The following is a 20,237-nucleotide window of genomic DNA, read 5'->3' as shown; positions in this document are numbered from 1 at the left end:
TTAAAAAAATATACCCGTGTACATTTACAGACAGAAATGTTTTTGGAAGTGCCTTACTCCATTGCTGCTACATGTAACCAAAAAATTACTGGAAGTTAAAGGTATTCAGTGATGCTCTTTTGCTTCCTGGCACACCAAAGCCTAAAGCAGCTCCAAAAAACCTTACAGAAGTATCCATGACCTCCTCTGTTTCTTGGCTCCAAGCGAGTTGTATGGAGGTGAACACAAGTACACTCTCTCCAGAGCCATGGTTCTCCTCACACAGCTTTGCTGTTCCTTACCAGTAACAGCCTGTGTTCTTCTTCCTAATGCAACAGTGGAACAAAATTGTCGCCCCTACTGCTTCTGCAATTACCCCATTCTTTTTCTTCTGAATTCAGCATTTCTACACTGCAATTTCCTCCATACAGTTCACTCCTTCTCTTTCAGATGACACACTTTCTTCCTTTGTGTATCATTAGACCAAATACTTCAGCCATGTTTTATGAACCACACATCTGATACTAACGAGACAACCTAATGTTTCCATTACTAATTTGGACTATTTTCTGAGATTGCACCTGTGGCTGGAATTCCAGATAGAGGCACATAACCTCACTTTCTGGTATTCTTTTTTCTTCTAGAACCCTTTTTCCCTCCCCCCCCAGCCCCAATGTTATTATCCCTTAGGGACAACATACAAAGGCACACTGATTTCACAGGGCACCATCCCTTCCCTGCTTGCCCCACCGTGTCCTCTGTACCAGAGGATACCAAAAGGTTGGTGAAGCAGCTTGTTCTTCGTGATACACAGGGTGCAAGGGTAGCACACAACTCTCTAGAGACACAGTGGAAAGGCAAACATTGGACAAAAGAGTTAAGTATTGTATCTGCCTTTTGAAGTGGAAAACGGGAGTCTAAGCAAGACTGAGAGATGTGCAGTGTCACCAAGCTTTTCTTCAACCAAAACTCTCACTTTCCAGGAGAAATCAGGCCCTAAATCAAACAGAATAGTTTAGATTGCTTCGACAGAGACTATGTAAATGGGACATCAAATACCCTTTGAGCACAGCGAGCTATTTGTGGGAGGCATTTAACTTCCTGCAAACTTTGTGTTCAAAATTGTCTCTGTCCCAAATCATGTAGAGCTCTATTTTGAGTTTTTGTATGTAACGTGTTAACATGTTGGTCAAACAAACAAACAAGTGGGCTTCTTTTTTCTCCTTCTGTTTCCTTCCTCAGTAATTCACTATTAAAATCACACTAACTGCACAGGTAGATACAAATTTGCCTTCTAAGCATGGAGCCACCTTCCCTGTGGGACTGGTGGAGATGATTATGGTGTATTGATCCCAGCCAAAGCTTTTTCCTCCTGTCACAAGGCAAGCAACAAACTCAGCAGCAGCAAGGATAAAACTGAGCTCTAGCAATGAACTCATGCTGTTCATTCTGCCAGGGACCTGGAACTGGAATTCAAATCCAGACTTTTGCTCCAGCCAGTAATGAATAATTGCAAACACATCTACACACATAGAGAGAACTTTTACATATGCCCTTTTTGTTCCTAGGATTTAACACTGGAAACTGAGATTATGTTAATAAGGAGGGTTTGCTGGCACTTTTATGGGGCTCATGTTCAGAATGAGGAACCTTGTGTGCAGCAAGAAAAAGATTTATTACCATGAGTAATTAGAAACAAATTCTTATCAGTGTCATAAACATATGGTAAAGAAAAAATCTTTCAGTCTAAGCCAAACTCCAGTGTTTTTTTCATTTTATTCAAAATGAAGCTACTCTAACCAAGATTCAGCTCTTTTTATTCCTGTTTTCAAAGGAAAATAAGTTATTAATAAAAAGTATAATGACTAAATGGAAGTCAAAAAAGGATTCAATGTATTCTGTGGGATTTAATGATCTCTCCTAAGCAAATTTTTAACTTGGTGGTCACAATGCATCAAAGAATCGGTTCTGTTGCTGTACATGTGATCTTGTGGCCTGAGCTCAAATTTTAGATCTACGAGCTCCTTAACAACCGACCCACATTGCTGTTTCAGTTTTGCATGAGTTCCTGTGTACAATAAGACAAATGACAGAACAGCAACTATTGTTTGGTGAGAGGATTGATTATCACACTTTATATTAACTTGACTAAGGAATGTACACACATTTTTTTTGGGGAAATCGAGTCCACTTTTTTAAGGAGGTTTGAAACTTGAAGTTCTTTGTTGTTATTACAGATCATCTTCAAATTATCCCATGTTGCCATCTTAACTGTAGGAAATAGAGATCATCTCAGTCAAAGTATTTATGCTGTATTTGGTCAACATCTAACACACAGTTACTGCCTTAAATGGCAGCCTTAGAGGTGTAAGAAAAGTCAGAAAGACACAGTAGTCCTTATTTTGATGATATCTTCCGAGACTTTTAAACTCCAGACTGTTTCAAACTTAAAGAATAGGGGTGATTGGAAGAATATGTTTAATTGCTTCTTAATGTAAATCATTGTTCTTAGAAGAAATCTGTTTCTTCACCCCCCTTTTTTAAACCTTGCTACTTGTATCCAGTGATCTGTTTTTTCAAGGTCAGCTTTTAGGTAACAAACTGTTCTGCTTGGCTTGAAAAACTTTTATAAGAGGACTGGGACATGGTAGAAAAAACACTGACTGACTATTTTGCCTGTACCTACTTAGACACTGGAATTGATAAAAGTGTTAACGAGTTATTACATGTCTCCTCACACGAAAAAGAATGATGCAACTTTGCTCATTACTGAAATCACCCCGGAAAGCAAATAAGAAACTAAAGTGCACCTTCCCAGGGATTGCAGTGCCCGTGGGTACAGCATGAAAAGGCAGGTGCTGTGACCTGACTTACACACTAAGTGCTCTGCACTGATGAAATTAGCTGCTTGGAAACTTCCAGGACTGGAAACATGCAAGGATTAGTAACAGTGGTAGGGTTTAAAATCACTTTAAAAGGTAGAAGCTGCAAGCAGTGTTCTTTATCTCAGCATCTTGGCTGTAAACACGGTCTGAAGAGTTACAGGAGTGTTCTGTGGTCATTGTTTTATCAAGAGTCTGTTAAAAAAAAAAAAAAAGCATTGGCACGATTAAGAGAGTCATACCCAATCTTGTGTTTCAAAATAAAGACACTGTTCTCCCATTTTCCAACATGCCACAGAATTGTTACAAAAAGAGTCAGAATATTTCATAGCTTTTAAGCCGAATCTTCAGAATATTTGGATTTCAAATGTAGTTGTGAAATTACATTTTTAGTACAGACAATGAAATTAATAATTTAATTTTTAAACTCAGATATTTGAAATTCTAACATGATTACTTCCTTATACACATTTAAAGCTCGTTTTCCAAAGGCATTTACCTGTCCATCCTTGAAATTTATTTGCTGCAAACATGACCCAGTGAAGCTTGATTGCTTAAGTGTTTGAGGAGTATGATCAGAAAAGGGAAAACAGGCTTAGCACAAATATGTGTTAACAATTAAAATCAAGGACAAAAAAAAATTCACAACTATAAGCTCTAGTTTTCATTTTCTACCAACTCTCCATTTGAGTTCTAGTGGAGACTTTGGAAAGTTTAGATGATGAGCATAACAACAACTATACTTTCCTGGTAAATCTCCTTGGAGTTTTGGAAACAAAGAGTTTCATACTAGCCTTGGAAACATGATGAATTTCACTCAAATCGAACAAGATGAATTACGGCTACTCTAGAATGAAAAGAAAAACAGCCCAGGCCTCCAAAACCACAAATATAGAACTGGGATCTTTATTTCAAGCAAGTTTCAAGCCTGTTTCCATAATGATCTTCATTCCTGTCTCCTGTGTGCAGGGAGCACTGTAGGGCATTTATCGATTGCTCTATAAGAGTTGACAAAATGATGCATTATTCAGCAAATTGCCACATGCAGGGAAAAGAAACTGTACCTTTTCTTCTGAAATCTTACAAGCATATAATTTTTTTATTTTTATAGACAGTCTGAGAAAGCCCTGAATCACCCAGTTGTAATGCACCATATATATAAAAGACCCCTTACATTACTAACTCAAAACAAACTTCTTCATATTTGTCAATACTTGTTAGATGTGGAGTCCAGTCAATTTTTGCTGTAGTGATTCACCACACACTTAGGTTAGAATGCCACCTGAAAAGAAATAGCTCCTGTGTCAGGCTCATGTTTCCCATGAGCTTTTATATTTTCTTCCTACAGTCAATTCACTATAAACTGGCTCCTGACAGAGCTTTACCCAGCTGGGAGAGCTCATCAGCCCAGGGACTAGAGCAGCCCTGGACATGTCTGCCACCTAAACTCCAGATTTAGCAGCTTTAACTGTTGCAGGAAGGAGATTTACATGCTGAAACAAATACTCTCTCTCTCCCTGACCAAGCCATTAACAGTGACAATCTTGTCTCAGCTTAAAACCATTCACAGCTCACTTTTTTTTTAAATATTTAGTAACAGATTACTATTAGACAGTGAGCTGGGAGAAAACGTAAGCAGTCCACGAAAACACTGTTGGTACAGTCCTGTCACAAAATGAGGTCAATGGCTCTTTGTGCAATTAAAGCAGCACAGGAAATGCAAGATGACTTGGGTGAGACATCCACAGCACTTAATCACCACCTGAAAAATCTGACTGCCACCTTCATGGCCATTTCACCCATTGGAAGACCCCAACAGGCCTAGAATTGACTTATTTTCTTCTAGATTTAATAATTCTTCTAAAAAGAAGCTATCACCTCTCTCTACAAATGTGTCTTGGATTAAGGTCTAGAAACATTGAATTTAATGACAAAAGCTGAGCTTTTTTACTCCAAACACATGGGGCTTAAGTTATGCGCCTGTGCCTTTAATTCAGCACTGAGTAATTACATTTAGGTCAGTGGAATCACTCCAGGTTTTTCTTGGTGTGTCTAAAGTGAATGTTGTCCTAACGATTTGGAAGCATATGAAGTGAATTTAGGAATGAACATGTATGTCAATAGTTGGAAAATGCAACTGAAATTAACTATCCCAGTGTGTAGAAGGAAATAGAACGTGAAGCAGAGGTCTAAATTTCAAGAGTAAAAGCAAGCCTGTAGCTTTGCACATGTAGGTATAATTGCATCAGTATTCCCCGTATTTTCCCCAACATTTCTTCTTCTTTCCTATTTTTAATAATAATGGCAAAAGGAATAATATAAGTTTAAGTTGTCCTGGGTACTTCATCTCCTTCAGTAAAATTTTAAAACCTTTCCATAAAACAAAATATTGACTATGAAGAGACCAAATGTTAGACTCAAGTGGAAGGAAATAGGTCAAAATAAAATGCACTTAATTGAGAAACTATCTCAAATTTTTTTGTAATGTGCCACATGCTACTGGTACTACACAGTGCATTTGAATACTCTGACGTAGTGTGTAAGACAAAGGAAACCATAGAACACTTTGGGGTGGAAAAATGCATGGGAGACATAAGTTTCTATGTGTAGGAGCTAGTCAAATGCTTGAATAATTTAGAATCATAACATGCACAAAAATGAAACACTGTAACTTTAATAACCGGCTTTTTTTTCCCCTTAAACTCCAATTATTAGGATAGTGTGGTCCAGGCAGCACATCAGGTGCTGATAATGAACATTCAGAGGCAGGACTTTTGCTGTACGAAAGAAAAGTGTTCTGCTCAAAAGATTAATAAAGGATTATCTTCTTCTGTATACATATATATACACATGCTGAACAGAATGAAAATTGGAACCAAAAATGAAGTTGAAGTCTACTCAGCTGTTGTTAATAAAATGGAATTAAGTTTAGGAGAAAACATAACCTAATTAGGACTTTATAAAAGGCACATTAGTATATGCTGGAAAAGTAATTTTTATATATGAAAACTATTTTATGCTTTATATTATCTGTATAATACACAGTGTTACACAAACAAACCAAGGATGTGCATGATGTTCACACTAAAGCTCTTTACTATATATATTGCTATATGTGATCAGTGCATGCTGCATTCATGTTACATTTGACCTGCAGATGTAATGTAACCTCAGCAGAGTACAAGAGGGCAATCAAGAAAATAATGATCTTGGGGTGGCAAAGAGGTTTCTCTACATTGCTTTTCTGTGTTGAAGGAATCACTGTCTCATAGAAATCTTTTCAGGTGACAGGCTTGAAAAGGAAACACCTTCGCACCCAGAGTGAGGAGATCAGAAACCTTGCAAAATTCAACTGCAGCTAATGTGGAGGAATCTGACTTAGTCTTGGTTTTAAATATGACTGATATTCCTTGCAAACTTAGTTGGGATTTGAATCCATGGCTGGAAGTTATCAAGTCTTTCGTGAGCAGCTGAAATAACGATGGCTGCTTTCCTAAGAGTAGGCAGCCACACACCCAACTGTGCTGCACTGCTGCAGCATTCCTGATCCTGTGCCATATTCCAGCAGAGGCTGTGATATTCCTGAGCTACACTTTACTGACCAGTCAGTTGGGTCAGCAAGGAAAGTGAGCAGAGACCCTTTGCACTATAATTTTGTAGTTCTTCCTTTAGCAGATGCACTAATTTGTTTCTATAACCTGCAGCCTCCCCCAAAGTGCAGAAACTCCAAAAGTGAAATTTGTTGAAGCTGAACATCAGATCAAAAGCTTCAGGCCTCTTGCAGCATGATTTCATTAGCTCTGCCTCCTCAAGAAGTCAGAAAAAAAATACAGCTACATGAAAAATAAATGAGCAGCTTTTTCTGACTCTGAAACCAGAAAATAATGACATGAAACCAAAATCAAATGCAGCACTATCACTTGTATTTCCAAATGCCAGCATTAATTCTCTCTCACAGCTCCCAGAGACTTGTTAAACAAATGAGCCCTATAATGTATTTTGCAAGTGAAAGGTCCTGGAGTGGAAGAAGTCAACTCCAATACAGAAGGCCCTTAACAGAAACACTGCAGTTTGCTCTAGGAGTTTTGCACCGAAGGGGATCTGCCTGACCTCTCTCCTGCCACAATCCCTATTTTCTCCTTTGATCAAACAAGCAGTTCTGCAGCACTAGCAATAGTCTGAGCTTTTAGATCAAAACTAGTATCTCAAAACCTGGAAGTCAAGTCGGCTCATGAAAATCACAAAGGGCTGGTTTTGTGTATGCACAAACCAGTCAGGTATCTTTTCATACCAGAGAAAAATTCTCTATTTAAAACATGCCTGATGAACTGCATTTTCCCTGCACACCTGGGCCATGCCTGGGATGCTGAGTGCTCAGCCACACTGTCATCCTGATTATCCTCCCTATGCCCTTGGGGGCATTTTCGGGCACCTCTAATATTTTTTTCTCTCCTGGATAGAGACCTGATTTTGCTTGCACATTGTAATCCCTTCAGAAGAACTTTTCCCTTTTCCCCCTAGTTTTCCTCACTTGTTATTATTACTTTTTTCCCCTTAAGTTTAAAAATTAAAGCCTTTGGACTGAAAGAGGGTGAAGGAAGAATGAAGAAGCTTCAAACCAAGGAGAAAAACCTTAAAATCCGAATTTCCATGAAAAGCACAACATGTCTCCTCCCGCTGCATTAATGCTGCCTCACGAAATGGCGACGGCCTCTGCAGGCAGCTGCCTAAAAACACCCACGGCTCCTTGGGAAAACAGAAATGCAATTATTTTTTTTTTCCCCCTAAAGCTTTCATTTTTTTCTCTTTACATTCAGCCCCTCGGTGACTGCCCAGAGCCCTCTGCAAAGCCATAAACTGACGTGGAGCTTTTGGATACCCCCGGGATTCTCCCCCGCGCTGGCGTGGGGCCCGTGGGTGTGTGGGGCTGTGGAGTCGAGCGCCTGGACACTGATAAATAAATATTAGCACAAATAAATGTGCTGATTCAGCCACTATCGCCACGTTCTTGCGTTTCCAGAATTTTCTCCCTCCGCTTCCCAAATATAAAGGGACTTTTTGTGCTGAACACCGAGCCGGGAGCACTGACGGGCTCAGCGCAGGGCGCCATGTGGTATTTGGTTTCTCTACAGTTCATGTTTTTATAATGAAGGGGGAAGGGAAGGAAGGGAGCTGCTCCTACCAGCATGCCAATAATCTGTTGCAAAGGACTGGAGCTCTCAGAGCCAATTAGTCCTCCAGTTAACCATTTACCTGCTGAAATAAATCCAGTCCTAGGCACAGAATCAGCAGGATTCGGGACAGAAAAGCCTGTGTGGGTACGCAGGGCACTGAGCTCGTGCGGATTTGTGCCCAGATGCAATTTGCTACGCTTTAATACTAAGTGCTTTTGATACACAAACTGGCCACCGAAACTCCCTTGGGTCACAGCATGCAAAAGTGGGACAGCTATATCCAGAACACATATACCACACAATTTTTCAAAGGTGGATCAGAGTCTGTGCCAGCCTGTGGTGGAACCATGAAAGCCACCCACAGGAGATGCATTTCCCATATGGATATCAGGTGGGGACAAGTCCCTGCCACAGGAATGGTAAATCCATGGTGGAGTGGGAAGGGTCAAGATGCTGCCCTGGCAGAGAAGGGTGGATGTGTCACTGCAACATCTCCCAGCAATGCTGCTGTGGATGGAAAAATACCATTAAGGTGGGACAAACTTCAGGAAAGCAACGCCAGAGCCTGTCTCCCTCTAAATGTGATGTCTCCATCATCCAGACACAAAGCCATGCTTTGGACCTCCCTGCACCAGTCTTGTTTTTCCAACCCCTTAACCGCATCAGAACAAGACCAAAATATTACTTCTTTTTATATTCTGCAGTTTAATTTGTCATAAGCTTTTAATGCCTGAGGCAGTCTAGCTCATGGCTTGTTGTGCACCATTGAACAAGCCAGGGAAGAAGACACACAGAGAATTCTCATCCTCCATCTTTTTCTCTGGGGGCAAGTCTGAACATGGCCAGAGAGCCCAGACAAATTAGTCCTAATGCACAGCAACAGTAGCATGCTCCTGCTTGACCCAGAGGGCTGATAAACCTATTTTTGTCCTCCTTTTTTATCCCATGACGTACCAGCGAATATTGGATCAGACTCCCAGGGATGCCAGAAGAACCAGCAGTTTGCACAGCACAGTGGAGTGCCCAGCGTAGCAGAAGCAGGCTCTGCACCCCAGCTCAGCAGCCCTGGCAAGAAGCAGAGTTTATTTGCTTGGGAGGGGCTGTACTAGTGCGGCATATCTGCTTCCAGCCCAAGCAAGTACTGCAGTGCACATGAAAGGCATATTCTGACATCACTACCCTCCCTAATGGACGAAAATGAAGTCAAATTTCTCTGCCATGGAGAAAATCCGTGCCCATGAAAGTTGCCTGCTGCCCCACTTGAAGGGCTACAGCAAGACTGACACTGTAACACATCTCACTTTTAAGCTCCAAGAAGGATTCCGACTACATTAAAGTATAACTTTACATTCAAATTAAAAACACTGGGAGCGTGGGTGGAAACGTAATGGTAAAAAACCAGCAGATTATTTAGGCATGTGAGCTGTCAGAGCTCTGGCAATACAAGAGATCTCTTGTTCCTGCTGCCTCCCACAGCTGCATTCACTAAATATATCCTGGGCTGAGAGCTGCATTTCTCCACCCCTTCCTCAGCCCAATCCCCTTTGCACAAACACCACCCAGATCCCTTGGGACAGGCAGTGAGGCAGCAGCAATGCCCTAGTTACAGACAGCATGAAGGACAGAAGGGACTAATCATGCCTGCAACCAGGTGAAATTGTAACATCCACAGCTTTTTTTGAAGTGGGAGTGCATGCAGCTGATCCGTATTTAACTTAAAAATAAAGTCGTTTGTCCTCCATAAGGATACAGCCCATTTGTATGACAGAATCAGTTACTGGAAGTTATTCCCATCAGACGATTTTCAATAGCTTATGGAAAAAAAATATTGTGATCTCGGAGCAAATTCAAGCAGAAGAATGGCCACCTCTGTGAAAAAACCAACCAAACAAAAAAAACCCCAGAAAACAACAACAACAAGAACTGAAAATAAAAATTGAGCTGGCAGATGGGGAGGTGAGCAGTGGTCTACAGTGCCTTGGGGACTGTGAGGCTCACAGAGAGCAACCCATTTTGCCTCTGTGGCATGTTGCCTGATCATACATCCACCTCAGGGGGAAAAAAATCCATACCACTGAATTTCCGTAGGACTAAGGTGGTTCCCCCATGACCTCCAGCCTGCTCTTCATATTTCTCCTATCTTCCCTTTGCATCCTTTTCTCGCAAGGACACATTCTTTGGCTCAGCACAACAGAACCTTGGTCCCAATCACAGTCTTGAGACACTGCTGCAGTCACAGCAACAAAGAGGGGGAAGAGCTGCCCCTTCTGATAGAATGAATTCTATAGTGGATCAAATTGTGGCAGAAAAAAAAAAGAGTCGTCTTGGTGTCTTTCCTCACTTCCAAGCTGTGAGCCAGCAGGGATTTTGACCCTCCTGGTCCCTGCTTCTTCCTTTCTTCACAGGTCCCCGTTTCTTCAACACCTCCAGTTCCACTAGCAGCAAGGCAAATTTGACAGAATCTCGTTAATTTTTCAAGCTTTCTCATTTTAAGAAGTTAGTGGGAGCAGACTGTATCTTGCAATCGAACCTCACAGGAGGGAGAATCAAATATCTCATGCATGACCTTAATCCTTAGGATTTTGCAGTTAGTTGCTCTTGTAATCTCAATACCCAGAGCTTATTACACATTCAAAACATATCTACAGCCCTAGAACATTTTGCAACAAAAGGAACCCAAATTCATTTTGATATAATTATTCAGTCACACCAGTCACATGCTTGCTGTGGAATAAATATAAATACTGGGCCTTTGGGAATAACTGGCAGACTTAAAAGTGTAAAAAAAAACAAACCCAAGAAGGAAATCATCTATTATATAAGGAAAAAAGATCAGGTTTAGATGTCAAATTGCAGTCAAGGAAAATGGCAAATTATGTATGAAGAGTCTTTTGTAATTTTTTCCTATCTGCAAACCAAAGAACTGAAACTCATACTTAAGCATCTACGTAAAGTAAGGAGTTTATTTTCAAAGGTAGGAATATCATTTGAGGCATTTAAACCCCCTTGAAATCAGATAATTCATTCACCAAATGGCCACAGGTCCCTAAGCTTAAATTGTTGAAAGCTAAAAAAAGTTTAGAAAATTGTGCTGTGGTTTTTGTGTCTTTCCTGAACATTCTTTCCTTTTCTGCTTTTCTTGCCTTCTTGAAACAAAATGTTCTCAAACACTGTTCTAATTTTGTAGTTGGAAATTGTCACTCTTTTAATTAGGGATGTTGCTGTACAAGAGCTACACTGGCTGTACTGGAAACCAGTTCGCTGGAGGCAGACCTGGGTTTGCCTGCTCTGATCTCTAAGGTCTGCAGGATCCTGTGGATTTCAGAGCACACATAGGAAGATGCAGTCCCATCTCTGTGCTTTTAAGAAGGAAATACAAAATGTGAAAGCAGATGTTAAACTTGAGCCACAGAGGAGCGGGGGGGAGCGTGAGTTACCTTCAACAGAAGGTAACCTGCAGTTCTAAAAACAAACAAAGGCATAAGGAGCTGGGATAGAAGGTTTCATTTCTCAAACAAGGCAGCGACTCACCCACATTCCTAGGTGTGCAAACAAGGGAGGCAAACCCTCCTCCTAGCAGACCAGATCCTCTGCATTTTACTGTGTACAGCAAATCCCAAGCAGAGGCAAGCTGTGGTGGTGGTGTGTTATAGCAGGCACAGCACAGGGCAAATGTATTTTGGAAAGGGACCCTCCTTTGTGCACCTCTGCATTTACATGTGCCTACTTGAAAAAATTAAAGAGTTCAGAAGTTCCGCTTTTCACTTCTGAAAACACAATGAAAAGGAAAAGGGCTACTACTAGCAGTCAGTTTTCAAGAGCCAAACTCATCTTTTCTTAGATACCAAGGTTTTCTAAGACTGCTAAGAGGCAGTAGGTTACTTTAAAAAAATAAAACAATGCAAAGACAGATAAGACAAGCCAAAAAGTTCACTGAACAGAGAGCCAAGCACTGTGTAGTGTGGATAAGGTGCTGTTTCTAACCATCAAGTTATCCATACAGGAAAATCTGACATAGGGATACGGAAACTCACCATCCTAAATGTCTGCTCAGTCATTCCCATCACACAAGGCACACTTCACTGATGGAGGACAAGCATATTCCAGGTGACAGATGGCATGTAGCCAGGCTGCTACATGCCCAACTCCACCCTTCCTGCATGGCTCTCCAGGAGGTGGGGAACACTGTGCAGGTCCCCAGATGGTCGTGGCATCAACTGAGCTGCTGGGTGGCAGCAGTGGAGCCCTCAGCACCAGGGGTGAGGAGGAGGTGATGGAAAGGCTGGATGTGAGAAAACAGGACCAAAAAGGAGCCCAGAAAGCAGAGAACATTGCTAATTTGCAAGAGAAACTGCAGGAAGCCAGTATCTTTAAACTGTAAACCTCAGAGAGGTTGTGGTTAGGAGACACATGTTGCAGGGTGACAGGGCTGCAGGGAGAGCTATGCCTGTGCCCAGGAGAGACACCTCAAAGCCACCATGCATATGGAGCCCCTCAAGGAGCAGCACTGGGTAGGTGGTCCCTCTGTAGTTGTGCCAGGGCTCTGCTGGGTGATGTTTGTTCGTCTGTGTGATGAAGGATGTGAGACCGCGAGCACAAAATTCCCCTTGGGCTTCATACTTCATGAAGCAGAATTAAGGCTGATGCTCAGTGTGTTCCACTTTATATCAAATTTTTCAATTCTCACATTTCCACACCCCCAAATGACATGTTTATTCATACTCTTGAAGGTGCCTGGAGCTGCTGCAAAAGGCAAATGGCAGCGGAGGGGGGTAGGGGGAACACACACTTGTTTGCTTAACAATTATCAGTGTAGGTTTGGCTGCTGGTGCAGGGAGAGTCCTTGACAGCATGGGCTGCTAGAAGGAACACAGAGCTCTCTTATTAATGGAAGTATCAAGCCTCACACAGATAAAATAAGCTGAAGCCATGTTGAGACATCATGGAAACGCCTGTTCCAGCCATGCTCCCAAGTGCCAGTGAGCAGGGACAGCACACAGACCTGCTCCTCCGTGCTGCTGCAGATTCTGCTAGTGGCATTTGAAATATTTCAGATATTTCAGACAACCCTCAAGCCTCAAGCAGAGACTCTCCTGTCAGGACTCCAGACCTTACATTAAAAAAAAATAATCCGCTTATCAAGTTGCAGAACAACAGCAATCCGTCTGGTTTATTAGACAGAAACAACAAGAGCGGGGGAGGATTTTGCTGACAGTATTTCTGCCCAATTCAACACACTGCCTTGATTAAGTGCCGGTTAGGATCAGTGCAACAGCAAACAAACATCATGAGCTCGTTACATTTCCTTGTTCAAAGGAAGAGAAACCATCACAGGAGATGGACTCCACACATATTATTATTAGTATTATCACTGAACATTTTGGCTGGCTCATGCTGTTTGGAAAGCCCAGCTCTGCCAGGCTGCTTGAGAAAATCAGCATTTGTCCCCAGCTTTCGGCATGAAAACACAACTCAAATCCCTTCTCGGGGAACAAAGGTGCTTCCCAGGAGCCTGGCGTGCTGCCGGCATGCCGAGCGCGTAGCCAAGCAACGGCAGCCGGATTGGAGCTTGCGCCTCACCCGTGATGCTCCAGCTTCCACAAACAATTCTTGCCACGTAGACAAGACTGTGCAGGGTAATGGAAAATTACTGCAGGCTTTTTCTTAAAGGGCAAGAACCTCCGTTGGCGGAGAAGGTTGATCCTCAATCCTGTTTCCCAGCGCGCCCTGGGGTCATTCTGTGTTTCCTGCGCAGGGTCTGCAGTGTGTCACCGCACACCGGGGCATTAATACAGTGAAACAGCATTTGCGTGATATTTCGGCCTTCTGCAGTGATCGGAAGTGCAAAGCAGCGAGCTGGGCTGCAAGGAAAGCGAGGGAGCAGAGCAGCCAGAGCCGAACGATCGGCTGCGGCCGTTCTTGAGCTGCTTCAGACGCAGCTCAAACATGGCGACCTGAGCGTGGAGCAGTTAATACGAGCTGATGCCGAAATAATCCTCCTGCGCTTGGCAGGCACGATGTTTTAATAACTGCCTGGCAAATTCCTGCCTGCAAGGCTGCTGGAATTAAAAAAACACCCCACCTTTAAAGAAAGAGCGAACTTTGCTAGTTAGGCTGTTATCAGAGCAACAGCGGTTTTTACAAATTATGGCCATGTTTACCTCCAGTTTCTGGTGTAAAAGAGAGTTTAGTTATTAAGACATCATTGTGCTTTCCTAGCTTTAAATAGCCACACAAATAGCTACAGCAGCACCAAACAGCCCGTTCAAGCCAGTGCACTTTTGAAAATCACACATATGCAGAGTTACCAGTTGGGCAGGGCATCATCTGCCCCCTGGGTACACGGCCACAGGAGCTGCCTGGAAAGAGGGCACAGCACCAACCTGTGCTCTTTGCAGTGTTCCAAATTAGGTCCTGTATCCATTACAGGATTCATTTCATCTCCTGCAGGAACAAACCACACCACCTGTTCTTGGGGCACCCATGGGGAACCAGCTGTGTCCAGGCTGCAGCAAAAAGAGAAAGGCAAAGCTGCTCCTCTTGCATGCTCGCTGCATGCAGCTCATGGTGGCCCTGGTGTGGCTCAGGATGCAGCTGTGCTTTCTGCCCTCTCTGAAGCTGCCAGGAATTTCAGGTATTGTTTGCCAGACAGGTTCTAGGTTATCTCCTGCAGCAATGGGGCTTTTTTTCTTCCTGAAGTTTTAACTCTCCTGCCCATTTTTTCTCAGATAAGCATTGGTTAAAGTCTCAACCCAAATCTTTTCACTTTGTTGTAGCCAGCAAATGAAAATTAAGCCCCTGCACCAAGTCAGGGGATTTCTTTGTAACAGAAACTTCCTCTCCCTTAAATAGAAACCTTTGTTGTGAAGCTGTTTTTATTGCAAGCCCCACAGGGAAAGTCATTACATTTAATAGAGGTTGACCTCATTTTCTAGTCCTCAAAATTGAAGCCTATAAGGGGGGAACGTAATTAGAAGCGGTGAGTTCTCAACAAAGATATACAGTACTTGTTGCTGCCTCCTTCTTACCTAAAGATTAATCTAATATGGCTTGGAAAGAGTAACTTGAAGCAGCTTTTGGCAGATAAGTGAACTCAAGTAAAATGCAAAGATCTGGTTTCCAAGAAGCCTTTTACAAGCTGTACAGAGAAATGAAATGAAACCCTTCAGCAGCACACAAGGCTTCCTGCTGAGCCTCCCTGGAATAGCTGCAAACCTGCATTCCGGTGAAAGCTAATCTCTGTCCGAGGATGGAGTTACATAAAGACATGAGGACTGCTGGTCAGGCATGGACCTGCCCACGTGGCAGCCTCTGCTGGGCTGGAGGGAATTGCTGGAATATTCTACTGCATTTCCAAGGCTGTGCTCTGAGGCAAAGAAAGTGAACGGGTTTGAGCTCAGTCAACGCACGCAAGGGAGGGAATGCAAAGATGCCCTGGCTTTGTTAGCTTTGCTAATACATGGGTTTCCACACAGTGGACACTGTTGTCACAGGGCAATAGGTGAACACAGCACTGGCTACCACTAAATAAACACATTTTCCAAAGCAAGGCAGTGCACGGCAGTGATGGATGTCCTGCACCATGTCAGGGGCCTCACTGAGCCCAGCTGTGCTGGGGCTTTTCACCTTAACATGGCTTGAGCTTAAAGCATCTGTTCATAGCCTGCTTTTCAAGTAACCCCTGCACTTTTGCAAACTGTAGAAGATCACTTGAAATACACATTTTGAATTCATTTTCCCAGCACTCCTCATATCCCCATTGCTTACCCACCTCCTGAGCATCCCCGGCATTCCCAGTGCTCTGGGTCCTGCTGGCGAGGTGTCATCTCCCTGCTGAAACTTCTGCATTGCTATGAGAAACTCTCATTATGTAAAAAGAAAAATTTCTTGTTGAAAGCCCCAGGCTCCCTTTAATTTCCCTTTAGATTCTGTGGTTTGAACAAGAGTTTCTGCTTCAACAACACTCAGAACTTCCTGACTTCTGCACAGTTCTGCCCACTGCAAACAGCTGAATTTAGCTCTGCTATAAACTCAGCTTTGGACTTGGTTTCTTGAAAAATCACATAAATGTTGGTGTCCCCAGCTGAAGAACTTTCACATGGCATTAAACAGCAACTTCTTTTCTGTAGCACCAGCTCTCCTGTGCCCACACCTGCAGTAGGTTTGCTCTGCTGCCTGTTTGCCCTGTGGTTTGTAGCACAACATGCATTCCAACAGAAGAAAAGAAAAAGGCAGCTCTGTCAAAAACATCATCAGAAACTCCCCAAAGCCCAGAGCATGGTGGCTTAGAGCACCCAGCCTTTGTTCCTCCTCCCTGGGAACGTATTTCCACTCCACACAGGCAAAAGGGATCAGAGTCATGGAAAATGTGTGAGGAAGCTGAGAGCAGGACCACAGCAGCCTGGCACAGACCTGGGTGGATGGGCTGTGGGGCTGAGAGGACACGTGGTGGCCAGTGGCTCTCCTCGGGGACAGAAGGACACAGCACAAGTAAGACGCCTTTACTCCTGCACTCTACATCCCTCCGCCCTCAGCAGGGCCAGGGTTGTTCTGGCTTAGCTAGTTTTTCCTCATTCCTTTTAGATGTAGAGTGTTGCTAAATCACACCTAACAATTCCCATCACACCTCAAGCAATTAACCCTATCCCATGGCACTGGGGAAGCCCTGGACAATGTCCTGGGACTCCCAAGAGCAATTTTGCCAGACATTCCATGTGAAGAAGTCTGGGCTTTTTGCATTTATTTTTGGAGCAGTAAATTATTTTCAAAGAGCCTTTCTGTCAGGCTTGTCCCAGTATGAGCTGCCAAGTTGGCTCCTCCAGCAACATGGGCACCATTAGTAGGGCTGCCCTGTGCTGGAGTGGTGTCAGCACTTCCATTATAGCTCCTTTCCCCTGCTCCAGCCCTGTTATAAATGGGACACAAAAATCTAGTTCTGGCTGAAACACTCAAGAACCAACATGGAAAACAGTCATCACCTTAACCTGATCCTTGCTAAACTTCATCTGTCCAGGGAGAGAAAGCGAAGATTTAAAATATATTTTCTCCCTCCCACGCCTAAATCCTGAATTTTAAAATCCAGCTGTATCACACTCAGATTACTCAGGGGAAATTTTTTTTAGGTTGGGGTTTTTTTTTTTGTTAACTTATCCGTGGTAAATGGAGAAGGGGAGAAGTGATCCTTTCCCTCCTCTGCCTTTTCCTTTTGCACTTTTCAAGTGTTTCAAGCCAAACACTTGATTAAAAGTTTCCATTGTCAATCCTACTAATGAAGGCCACAGTTAACAGTCATCTTAATTGGGCACAAATCCATGGTAGTGTTAAGGGAAAAGATGGATGTCCTTCTCACCACCCCTGCTGACACGCAGCCACCCAGGGTGCTGGGGCAGGATTAATTTAGCTGACAACTCACCAGGAGCTTCCAGCCAGCTCAGCCCTGGCTAAAACCACCAGAGAGCAGAGCAGGGGCACTGCCAGGTTGGGAAACAGCAGCCAAGGCTGGAGGGAAGCGGGAGTGCTCATGGAAGATGTTTTTTAATAGCTGGCTTTTAGATCAGCTGCTGCTCAAGGAGAAAGCAGCCCCTTCTTTTGTGGAGATGCTTCTTATCAAGTGGTCTTGCCATCAGCCAGACAGATGGATTCATCCATCTTTTTCTTTTTTTCTCTACTTTTCAGCTGGATCAGTTCCCTGAACACACGAGCCAGCACACACAGAGTGGGGATGGGGGACTGGGACAGAGGAGTGAGTGCAAGATGCTTCCTGCCAGTAGCATCAAGGATTCAGGTGGTGCACACAGACCCCAAAACAGCCCCCACAGCTCTGGGCTGGGGCAGTTTCTCTCTCCAAAGCCGGACACAGCGAATGCACTGCGAAATCAGCAGGGGAAGAGAAAGAGCCTGTGGCTTACTCTGCATTGTCTTAATGCCAGAGTGAATGACTATCCAGGGGGCAGGTATGTTAGAGGAACTACAGGAAGAGGAACTATAGGAGGGAGCCCACCAACTCTTTCACTCTTACAAAGAAGTTACACCACTTGTGGTTTCAATATTTACGCATTTTCTAAGCCCAGCGTGTATTTCTGTGTTACCCCAGAAAAGGCAAAGTTCGGAAACTGCTCAGGCTCCAGCCAACAGGAGCTTGTTCTGGCATAGTGACATCTTCAACTCTGGACTTGCAGAGGGTGTTTAGGAGATGCAGAAGGTAGAGGTTCTGTGGAGTCAAGTGAGACAGCAGCCAGCTCAGCCCAGCCCAGCCCTGCCATCCCGCTTTCCTATGGGAACACTGTGCTGCACCATCTGACAGTGTCTCCTACAACACTTGAAGCTTGTTGCTGCACCCAGCCACACTTGAAAGACACATTTTAGAGCCAAAGAGAAGTTTCTAAGGATCTCCTGAAAATTCCTTCCCCCACTTGACCTCCAGACAGTCAGGATGGGAAGACTATGAGCACAGCCATCTGCCATCCCGCTGGGCTGGGCTGCACGTGCCTCTCAGATGCTCACAAGTGTGCATGTCATCACATCACACACTCTCTGCTTGCTGTGGGTGTGGTGGGAGACACAGGGAGATTATTTTTGCAGTGGAGTCTGGTAATAGAGGACACAAATTTGCAGCAAATGAGGCTTTACTTCCTGCTCATGGAGAATCATGTCCCACTTGTCTGGTTAATTCTGGAGGAGTATGCCAGAGGATGTATATTCCTTCGTAGGACACACATAATGCCAATGTAGCACCCTCAGGTGCTAACACTTGTAAGGGGTAACTGTTATTTTGGCTGATGTTCTCCATTTCAAGTCTTTTAGAAGACGAGGAGGTCCCTCAGCAGGCTCAGTCAAACATTGGTATCCCAGCTTTATCCTGCTGTTAGTATGGCTGTGGTGGTGACTGTCAGCACCATGGCTTTTCCTCTTCCACCCAGGAACCACAGTTTTCCCTGTGTCATCAAGTGCAATGCAGTGAGGCATTTGGCAAAGCTCTTCCATGACTTGCAACTGGCTAAAATTTGAGTTGTCCTAGGAAGAATGACATGCTACCCTGTGTAAACAGAAACCCTTTCATGGAGAAATAATGTCAATAGCAAATGGAGGTGAGAGGTTAAAGCAATGCTCAGAGGACACTGGGTTTCACAGGGATTTTGACTTCACCTCTGATGCTGAGGTTTGGCTCAGCACTGGAATTTATTCCTTTTAAATATGTACCTAACGAGATCACTGACCTGCTGGGAGAGTTGCATCAGTTTCCACCCCTGATGTTCCAGCTTCTGTTAGAGGTTCCATCAGAGAGAAAGGCAGTCCCTCCTGACACGTGTCTGGAGTCTGGCCCAGGGTGAGATATGAGACTTGTGTCTCCTCAGCTTCTCACCTGGGTGTGTAAGTGCAAGTCTTGTACAGGCACCTATGGAAACTGGAACCAAAGAGGTTGTACTGACCTCTCTTGAGAGGGGTTTGCCAGGAACTGGTTAATGCACACTGGTCCCATTTCCTTCTTCCATGTGGGTCTGGGACTTTTCCAGCCCCTAAACCTCTCCCTGCTCCTGACTGGGGGAGATTTGCACAGACAGGTCCACACCATGGTCCTGTTGTCACTGTGAAATGCTGAGGTTCTCTGTGTAGAAGTAACTAGGAAATACAGAAAGATTAAATCAAAACTATTTCAGCAGTTGGGCATAAGCTGACTCCAAAGACTGTTGCAATTATGAGTTGTTGCAATTATGAGCTGTTGCAATTGTGAGTTAAGTTGTCATCTGGATTGTGCAATTTCCTAGTGTTTGAGAGTATCCCAACAAAGAAAAAAAAAACAAGAAAAAAAGAAACAATGAAACATGTTCTGTTTGCCTTATCAAATCAATAACAGTAGACTTAAATCCCTCCTGTTCTGAGCCAAGGATAAAGCCCTGGCAAAATGAAAAAGGACTGTCTGCTTGTCTAGTGATGCTTTCTGTCCAGCACCAACCACAATAGGGCACAAACATCTGGTGTACACCTACAGATATATAGGGAGAGGTCAGACCTGAAATGCAGCCAAAACCAACACAAAGTGTGAAAAGGAAACACATCTTTGCCATGTAGTGCTTTGTCCACAGCAGTAAATTGGAAATGAATTCTCACTTAGGAATTAAGACATTCCTATTGCAAAGAAAAAAAAAAAAAGAAAAATAAAGTAATTAGGAAGTCAAATGAAAGGGCTGCTAAAATCTGCCAT

The 20,237-nt window shown here is 43.5% G+C and overlaps 1 long non-coding RNA gene across 1 annotated transcript; it reads right to left on the bottom strand.

The window, feature by feature from the left end:
• Positions 1-1,566: 1,566 nt before the first annotated feature.
• On the bottom strand, positions 1,567-16,752 carry LOC135421003 (uncharacterized). Its single transcript, XR_010433811.1, has 3 exons — positions 15,807-16,752; positions 12,070-14,094; positions 1,567-3,056 (listed from the first exon to the last, which is right to left on the bottom strand). It is a non-coding gene; the product is annotated as an uncharacterized LOC135421003 (long non-coding RNA).
• Positions 16,753-20,237: the final 3,485 nt, after the last annotated feature.

The sequence above is a fragment of the Pseudopipra pipra genome, chromosome 12 (genome assembly GCF_036250125.1).
Source record: "Pseudopipra pipra isolate bDixPip1 chromosome 12, bDixPip1.hap1, whole genome shotgun sequence".
In the NCBI taxonomy this organism is placed as follows: Eukaryota; Metazoa; Chordata; class Aves; order Passeriformes; family Pipridae; genus Pseudopipra; species Pseudopipra pipra.
The sequence above is the reverse complement of the archived record's forward strand: the minus strand, read 5'-3'. Positions and strand labels throughout refer to the sequence as shown.